Below are 10,054 nucleotides of genomic sequence, written 5' to 3' on the forward strand. Positions count from 1 at the left end.
CCCCCTTTTTTTCCTGTGTTTTACCACTTAGATTACAGTATACTGAATGTTCCCCTTGACCTCTATTTATTGGTCTCTTTTCTTCATATATGTCACTTTCAGCCTTTCAGCAGCACAACTGTCTGGGCCACAACAACAACAGGAAAAACGCTGCTGACAGATTGCTGTTTTCATCTGTGATTTAACATCAGTCCTGCCCAGATTCTGAACTGTTCCACATTGCTCAGCAGCCTAAATCAACTCACTAAGCAATCCCGCCTCGCTCAGCAGCAGGCATCCTCCTTGCTCAGGGCAACAGGAGAACGTGCTTAAGCACACCGAGGGGAATAGATTTAAGGACATACTGAAGTGTTTCTCTGATTTGCAGCCTGAGGAAAACAGCTTTACTGTAGCAACACGGATCTGCCTACTAGTTTGGTCAGTCTGGATTCAGTGGTGAAAATGAAGGCAAAATGAGGTCAGGCACCACAGGAGTCATGAGTGTGTTAAGAGGTGAAGCAAGATCATGACTGAAGAGTACAAGGACAGCCTATAAGTCAAGGAGATGATCTAAACCACATCCAAGAGAGAGGACAGGGTAAAGCTGTGGATTGGAGGGAAAGCAGGATCAATGCAGAATGCACAGAGCATGGACACATAGCGGGATGGGAGCAGGCAGAGCTGAAACAGGCTGGTGAGAAGGCAGAGGTCAAGGAAGACATGACCAAAGTTGAGGATGAGGACTAAAGCATAGGGACGAGTAGGGCTAGGAGCCAAGCACAGAAATGCATTTATGCTAGTGAACTTAAGCTTTCTCTTGTTGTATCCATACCATTAAATGCTCTTAGCTCTTACTGCAGATCTCCTACCTGCCTGTGTTAACTCTCAGACCACACCTGGGAAATTTGAAGAGAGCAAATTTGTCCATAGCAGAAATGTGCAAGCCACCTCTGCCCTGGCACAGTTTAAAATACCAACACAGATGTGCCCAGAGACTCTTCACCCAAACACCCATTAACTAACCATTTGCTGCATTACCAGATTTATCTAGTGCAGGGTCCATTTCCCACGTACACAGAAGCCAGTGCCAGTTAGGTATATCCTTGTTCATACTAATGAGAGAATAAAGTTAATATTACATCACTGCGAGAGTTTCACTTTGTAGCCTTAGTATTCTTCTAATACAAAAGATTTCATGCCGTATAGAAATTACCTTGTCAATGCACTTTTCTGGCAGCAGGGAAGATATGTTTGTCACTTGTTTGCAGCATTTTGGTACTGCAACATGACTGGGGACCACGGGGGAGGAAGGCCAACAAGAGATAGATCCCATCTCAAGGCTATCTCCACCTTTTTGCAGTGACTAGTTTCCTAAACCCACCTTCCTCAAGCTTGAGGAAGGAAACTCAGCTTGACAAGTATGTTTCTCATCAGGCCATCGGCGTGTTTGTTAAGTGACAAAATCAAATAATCCTTTTTCATGGAGGGTTGTGTTGAAAAGTGACTTTCCCTTTATAAACTGGCCCGAGTCTCTCTCAGTCATGTCTGTTTTCTATGTGTGATCATTGCAGGGGAGGGAGGGGAGTCGAAGTGATTCAGTGCTTGGAGCCTCATCCAAGACTTTGCACAGCTTGGAGCACCGTCATGTTGAGAAGCGGGAGGATGACAGGAGACACTGCTAGCAGAATGCCTCAGATTGTTTGTCCTTGCACTTAATCCACTTTACGCTTCCTCTCATGCCAACACTAGCAGCAAGCAGCAGCTTTCAGACACTGGAGTTTTTGTGTAGCTCTTGCACATTATTTTGCTTCAATTTTTCCTCTCAGTGTTGGACCTTTTTTTTTTTCTTTTCTCTTTTGTGATATATGTGGTGGTTATGAAAGGTGTGCCTGTGAAAGCAATACTGACAAAGGATTCAGTTCAGTTCGCTGGGGAATACAGCAGGAATTATACTGAAGATATCCAGCTATTGTACAGTCATGGAATAAATGAGGTTGGAAGGGACCTCTGGAAGTCATCTCATCAAAACTTGTGCTCAGAGCTTCAAAGTTAGATCAGGTTGCTCAGGGCTTTGTTCAGTCATGTTTTGAAAATCTTCAGGGACAGAGCTTGCACAGCCTCTCTGGGCAATTATACCAGTGGTTAACCACCAATTGTGAATTTTTTTTCTTTATATTCAGTCAGGATTTTCCTTGCTGTAGATTGTGACTATTGCCTCCTGTCCTTTTGCTATGAACACCTGAGAAGAGCTCAGTTCTACCTTCTCTGCAACCCTCCTTTAGGTAGCTGGACACAACAGTAAGATATCCCCTCCGCCCCTGTTCCTCAGGCTGAGCAAACCCCGATCTCTCAGCCTCTCCTCCTACCTCATGTGCTCCAGCCCCTGGCCAGCTCAGTGGCCTTGGCAGAACTCATTTGAGTTTGCCTGTGTCATTCTTGTACCAAGGGGGCCAAAACTGGACACAGTACTCCAGCAAGTGACAAACAGAAAGGAATAATCGTTTCCCTCAACCTTCTGGCTACACTTTGGCTGATACAGCCTAGTGCACACTAGCCTCATTGCCACCGTGGCACACTGTGGACTTCTGTCCTATTTGGTGTCCACCAGGATCCCTAGGTCCTTTTCTGCAAAGCTACTTCCTAGCAGTCAGTCCCCAGCCAGTACTGGTGCATAGGGTTACTCTATCCCAGATGCAGGACTTTGCATTCCTTTTTGTTGAGCTTCCTGAGGTTCCCATAGGCCCATTTCTTCAGCTTGTCATGTCTCTCTGAATGGCTGTCAGATCTCCAGCACACTCAATGCTCCCCTCAGCTTGGCATAATGCACTGAGGTGCCCGCCATCCTGTCGCCTGGGGCACTGATGAAGATGTTGAACACTATCCACCCCAGTACTGAGAGCTGAGGAACGCCACTCAGCACTGACCACCAGCCAGACTTTGGCTCATTTTCCACTCGCCTCCAAGTCCAGCAGTCCAGCCAGCTTTTCAGTCACTTTGTATTCCACATCTCCCCAGCCTGGCTACAGCTATGTTACTTCTCTTGCCTGGGGACATTAATGTTGCTCTGCGGTGGAGGAAGCAGTTGCAAAAGTTTGAGCACAGAGATCAGAGGGAGGAGAGCTGGGCTGTTTCCCAGTCTTGCTGAGTGGCCTCCAGTACGTCGCCCAAGCCACAGAGACCAGATGCTACATGTTGTTTAAATAAGTCAACCTATCCCAAAGATTATAGATGTAGCTGTATCTGGGACAAAACCTTGCTTGTGTGACAGCTGAACTAACAGCACTGCTAACAGGAGCCCATGCCCAGAATTAATAAATAAATAAAAATCAAAATAAAATTTTAAAAAACACTTCTGTAAAGATGTTCCACTCCAGCACCTAAGTCTTAGGATAGTGTCTTAGTCTCAAGCTTAAGTCCTCCTCTCTACAAAATGGTGACAAGATGACCTAAATTTGTATGCTGCAGGAGTGCCAGTGGTGCCACTTCAGCATTGCACATGAACTAAGAATAAAATAATGCAATCAATCAGCTGTAAAACTTTTAGTGCCATGCAAATCCCCACACAAGGTGATTTGCAGATGAGGAGCAAGAGATGATAGCAACTGGATGATCTCTGTGAATGATCCAGCATGCAGGGTGCTGCATTGCTATTGCCTTCACAACCTGCTATATTTGGAGCACCAATTAATATCGAAACCGCAGAAACTTATGTCCAGTGTCAAGATGCACAAAACTTCAATAATTTTAGACAGCTCCATGGGATGTCACAGGGGCTACACAGGGACCCAAACTGATCAGAGCAGAGGTAGGGTCAGAAATCAGCTGCAGAAAGAGAGACAAATGCCTCACAGCCATCCCATTGCTAAAAAGGGCCTTTTTCTCCCCACATACAGGCTCAGGAATATCACTGCCATCATTTCATATTAGGATTTGGGGAGGGGTGCAGGCCCCTTTGTGCATAGCTTGCTATCAGGCATCCCTCTTTGCATTGTTTTCTTCATGCGTCTGTAACACAGGGGAACATCCTAGGTCCCAAATAGGGATAGCATACAGTACCTGCGACAAGGCAACAGTCCTCTAAGCCCTTCTTCCATGTCACTGGCTTGCTTTCCTGCGACCAGGAAAGCTGTGCTTAGCCTGAAACTCCATTGAGGTGGGTTTGATGGAGCTGTAAAATAAGTTGTATGGATACTGAGCGGTTTGCCGCTGCCTGCAAACATATCCACCTCCTCGAGCAGGGATGCTCGCTGCCCCAAACTGCGAAGAGCCCCGAGGAGCTTCCTGCAGCAGCCTGGGAGGTGGGAAAAGGGGGGGACACAACCCTGTGCATTGGGGTTGGCAGCAGGATCCCGCTTCCTTGCCCTGCCAAGGAAATTTCCTGCACAAAGATCCCAGAGAAAAATCCGGCAATGTGGCCGAAATTCAGCCACAGAGGGAAAGGAGGTCCCTGAGCCCTGTGCCTGGCTGGGCACCCCAACTCAGACCGGTGCGTGAGGGGTGATCACTGCCACAAGATGCACAGCTCCAGCTTGTTCATAAGGAGGAAAAGGGAGACACCTAATGGGAACACGCAAAAAAAGCACCCACAGCACCAGGGACAGGAAAGCACGGGGGAAAATCAGCAGTTTTGTCTGTGATGGCCCAGGGAGGTCTAAAGGAATTTGGGAAGGGGCTGCAGAGCAGCATCTGCACAGGGCTGGCCGTGGGCAGCGCAGGGGCTATTTCTGCAGCAAAGCTGCCCCTCACCTGCTGCGCACTTGGAGCCAAACTCTGTGTGTGACCCCTCCTGCACCCAGTTCCTCAGCACTGCTCTGATGAGTGGCCCAGGGCACACAGGCAAGGGGCTTCCAGGCAGTCTGAGCCCACACCATGGATGGCCGCCCCGGCCAGCTGAGGGGCAACACTGCTGCTATGGCACTGCTGCTCTGCTCAAGCGTCCCAGCCACACCATGGCTGCACTGCCAGGAGAGCAAAGAGGGGACAAAGGACCTTCAAAGCCATGGGCAACTATTGCTTTTAACGCTAGTCTTTGAAATATGGCCAGCTGAGGCAGCTGTTGTCCTACCCCTGCACCAAAAATGTCATGGCTGCAGGTGACAGCGGTATTATGCATAGGACCAACCTGGATAACAGGGGACAATCAGCATCAAAATTATTTCTGACAGCAACCAAACTCTCAAGGGAACAAAAGAGGACACTGCACTATGCTCTCCCCCTCGCTGTGGACCACGAGGGCCAGGTCCTACTGAGAAGAAGGGAAGTCCAACAGGTCCCATGAAACACAGAAAAAGACCCAGTTCCTCTAGTGCAGCACCAATTTAGTTCACCAATTTCTGCCCGTAGAAAGGGCACATAAGCTGCCAGTAATATGAGGCTGTGACTCCACAGATGATCTTCCCAAACAGACCTGTGCTCACAGGGAGACTGAGCCTGGTGAGTTATAGCTCCTCTCGAGTCACCCTGCAAACATTCACTGCTAATCCCTTGTAACCCTCCCGAGGAGCAAGCGCTGTTCCCATTTTACAGATTTTACATTCCCTGAGGGGATGCGGGGGCTGCAGCTCATCAGGCTGATGGAAACAGCACGTGCCCCCGACAGCGAGACGACAAGAACAATTAGCCGGTGAGGCCGAGCGGTAGGTCACCTCCGCAGCCAAACAGGCAAGTGTGGAGATCTCACTAGAGAAAAGAGCAGCCGTGCAAACCACCAAGTGAAATCGGGAAGAAACCTCACAGATCACTGTTAATGACAGCTGCTCAGCAAGGAACAAAGTGCTTCACACTGGTCATGGGCTGAAGCCCACGGTTGTCCATGCTGGCCGTCATCTTAGACAGATGTACACCGTTAGCTTGCCAGGGATTTCAAGCTTTTGTAGTCCTAACCCGTGTTGCGGTAACCCGAGATAGGAAATAAAAAGCAACTTCTTGCCAGCATTCCTGGATGCGCTTCAGGGTGAGAGCTGTCTGCTCCTCTCCGGCCAAGCCGTGCCTATAACTGCGCGACTCTCGGGAAGCACATGAGCGTTTTTGTGGTGAAAATGTGACTCAGCAAGTTCTGCACTCAGCTGGATCTTGGAGGAGGCCGTTGGTGTCTGAGATGGAGGTGAAATACCACCAGCTGGCTGATGATAGCTGGCTTCCGTGGGAGGCAGCCGCCCGCCCGCCTGGGCTGCAGCCAGCGCTGGTGCGGGTACCTGTTGGGAGCGGGATGGGGGAATGCTGCAGTACGAAGCAGAGAGACAGCGGAGATGCTGTGGAAAGAGATGGAGAGTAATAATACGAGTATTAGGGGTAGTCAGGGAAAAGGGTACAGGAAAGGAAGGAGCACAGGGCTCCTCCGCAGGAACACAGGAGAGGGGAAGGACATATCATGATGGGGCATCTTAAGAGGGAGCAGGGAAGTTACGCTGATAATAGATCAATATCTGTCGTGACACTGACCACAATAAGCACATCAACAAAACATCTAATTCTTTAACACAGCCAAGCTTTTTTCTTGGTTCCTGCCAGTGAAAGGCTGGGCACCCTTGGCACAGGACACCGCAGGTAGCAGGAAGGGGAGAAGCAAGCAGGTCTGGGCTCTGCATGCCCAGGGTCTGGAAAGGGTTTACTTGTGTGTAAATCTTACTGAAATAAGTGAGATTTAAGCAGAGGCTTAACTACTGCACTCAATAGAAATGCTTTCTTGAATGAGGCCCTTCATCAAGAAATGTTAATCAATCATCAGATGTATTTCCTTCCCAAGATGTCTGCCTGCGAGGACAATTTCATCACCTCTGAGGTGCTCAAGAACATTAGTGACAAGGCTACATAGCCACCTGGGCAGGGAGAGCGCTGAACCTCTCAGCCCCGAGTTCTGCCACCTGTGTTCATGATAAATAGTATATTTTTTCCTCTGAAATAACCTCCAACTACTTTAGCAAGACTGCTGCTGAATGCAGGACTGCTCCTCACAAGAAAGATGACAGACTCCCATCTTGGGCTGCTGACTCCTTCATACGAGGACTTTACAGACAACTCTGAAGACCACCTTCGTGCCGGCATCACAGGCACCACAGAAATGTGCAGTGGATGCTCCACCTCCTCCACCTGCGCGGAAAAAAAGCCACGTGCCTTCGGCAGAAAATAAACCCATGCAGTCAAATACCAGAGCGAGGTGGGGGAAAAGTCAGGCAAATTAAATAGATGGATCAGATTCCAGCACGCCCCAAAGGTCACTCCATGCAGGGTCTGCCGGAGGGAAGGTGGGAGCAGCGTCGCTCCTCCAGGGAGGGTGCCAAGCTACCAGTCTCTTGTCGATTAATCCTGGGGAGCAGGAGGCCATGAAGAACACCCTGCCAATTGTAAATGTGGTGATGGGGCATTGGGGGCATATATACGCATCATTAGTCATCCACAAGAATTTTGTTTTTGTAACCTCTGCATTTTTATCTGTCACTTCGAGCAATAAATATGCACTCCCGCCAGTGATTTGACATTACACTTGCTTTGGATGGTTGCCTTTCCCAAATATTAATAGTAACTCATTGTGGACACAGCATTGGTATTTAGTTAGATCAGACCAGCTTCTTTTAAAAAACAACTTTTCGTATAAAGAGAACAGATGTTTTTAATTTACACAAAGAACAAAAACAAAGTTCTATTGTTCGGTTACAGTGAACACAAACATTACAGGCACACAGAAATTAACACCAACAGCACGTTAAAAAAAAATTAAAAGCCCATCATTATACAGGTCTGCTTATTTGCGCCTTTTCCACCACATTAACGATTTAGTGGCATGCAATGATAGTCAGTGTTGCTTTTTGGAATTCATATGAATTTGCATGGGGCATATTTTAAAGATAAAAATGGCATAAACACAAGGACACTTTCTAAACACACATTATACAGAAAATAATAATAATAATAAAAATAATAATAATAAAAATAATAATAATAATAATAATAGTTTTATAATAACAAAGGAAGAATGTAAACTCTTACAGTCAAGGGCATAAGCCAACTACTAGCTCATGGGGACAGGAAGAAATTGCCTTTTTGAGCTGATTATTCTAGGGCTGTTCCTTATAGGGTGTATTTTCCTCTGCACCATCTGCACACAACAGTAAGGCCTCAGCCCTCTGGAACACAATGTATGCATACAAAAACCGACAGAGCATTTTAATTGCATCAGTGAGGCTATCTCATGGTATGGTATGAAGTTAAACCAGAACTAGCCGTACACACTATTTTTCCCTGGGGATTTCAAAGCCGTTTGAATGTACTTACAAGCTCCTGGCACATGCAGGTGGGAGCAGAGCTCAGGCACACATCCATGCCAAGGTGATCAAGCCCTTTCCAGAACAGGAGTGCTACCCTGCAGGTGGAGATTGCTTGCACCTCTCTGTGCCTCTCAGACACACACCCTGAGAAAAGGTTTCTCAGAGATAAAGCTGAGCATCATTCCAGCTTCTCACCCGCTGGACCCACAACTGGATATCTAATTCTCAGCTTACTCCAAGGTATGGCTCTTCCCATGCAGAAGCATCTCCTCTAGCATCTCCTTCTTGAAGTGGCTCTCTCTAGTTGGTTGCCACATCTTAGGGCACCTTCTTGGGCAGCTTTTTCTAGGTTTAGAAATACTGACTTTCCAATATTTCTATCTCTATTTCAGATTTGCCAGTCCTGCAGCTGCAAGAGGACAAGGAGGGCAGGGATGCCTTATCTTGGCTTCTCCCTACTCTATATAAGCAAAGATTCTGCTTTTAGTACATTAAGACAAGACTTCACCCCACTTCCTTTCCCATTGTTCACTAGTTATTTTTTTGCCCAATAATGGGTGCCATTTTACTCTATCCCACACTCAGACTAAGTATCAAACTATGAGGTTTACTTAAGACCATCACATGGGACCTAGTGGGAAAAAAAACCAACTCCCTTGCATTTTAACCAGTTGGAAAAATAAAGTTATAATTAAAAGACTTGGGACAGAAAAATGAAGTCTTTTTCTGTAGCATTCAGGTAATCTGGGGATTTCAGTGCCACAGAACAACAGAAAGACAAACACCATGACTCAAAGGGCTGGAGCCTTTTTCCACCACTAAAAGCAAGCCTCACTGGGAGAAGTGCTATATGCGTGCTGCTCCAAGTGGCCGGTTTTAAACTTTCAATCACATTATATAATACAAAACCCAGTTCCAGACCCATGCAGGAAAAAAAGAGAAAGCAAAACATTACATTCATACGGTACCTTTCAGCTCGAAAGAACCCAAGGCATGAATCATCTTATCCACCACAGAATGCCATCACCTCAACGTCGAAACAGAGCAGCTGTTTATTACCCTACAAGAACATTAAGATGGGTGCTCTTATGCAGCCAAAACAGCAAGGAAAACCAAGTAGACAAATATAATAACCTGGAATGCACAAGCTTATCCTCCCTACCTTTATAATGAGTACCAGAGGGACTTTAGGGACCACAAGCAGCCGATGCTTCCAGCTGCCCAGTGCTAACAGTGCTTTCCGCAGCGCTTAAGCGATCCTTGGAAGCCAAAAGCATTTGACCTGGACTTGCTTTGCTTTGCTTGGTTGACAGTGAGGCCAAGAGCTGGCTATTGCACACTGACCACAATTGCTATGTCACATCCAAAGTTGTTTCTGCCACATTTAGAACAACAATTAATGCCAGAAACAGAGTAATTGTGATGCTCTGAGTTGTCCAAAGATCCGGAAATTCATTTCCTCACTGCTTGTGCAAAGGCAGCTGATTGCAATCGTGTACCTGTCCTGATGGTTGGCTGTTCATTAATAAATTGCAATCACGCTCTCTCAAACCTGGCTCCCTCAGACCTTGACTGTCAGTATCTCAGAGAGATGCTGCATGGCTCTTGGAAGTGGCTTATCAAAATTGGAACCGTTTGCTATCCAAATATACTGAAGTTTTCACTCAAAATTAAAAACCTCGTTGTTACACCACACTCATCACTGTGGTATCTGAGTACCGCCATTTCCAGCCGAATTTCAGCCCCAGCTGGATTCAATGAAGAGTCACGCTGAGTCTGGGGACGCAGAGTTAACACAGGCCAGGATCATG

This window comes from Nipponia nippon, unplaced genomic scaffold (assembly GCF_047370975.1).
Source record: "Nipponia nippon isolate SJK-2023a ecotype South Korea unplaced genomic scaffold, ASM4737097v1 scaffold_4, whole genome shotgun sequence".
In the NCBI taxonomy this organism is placed as follows: domain Eukaryota; kingdom Metazoa; phylum Chordata; class Aves; order Pelecaniformes; family Threskiornithidae; genus Nipponia; species Nipponia nippon.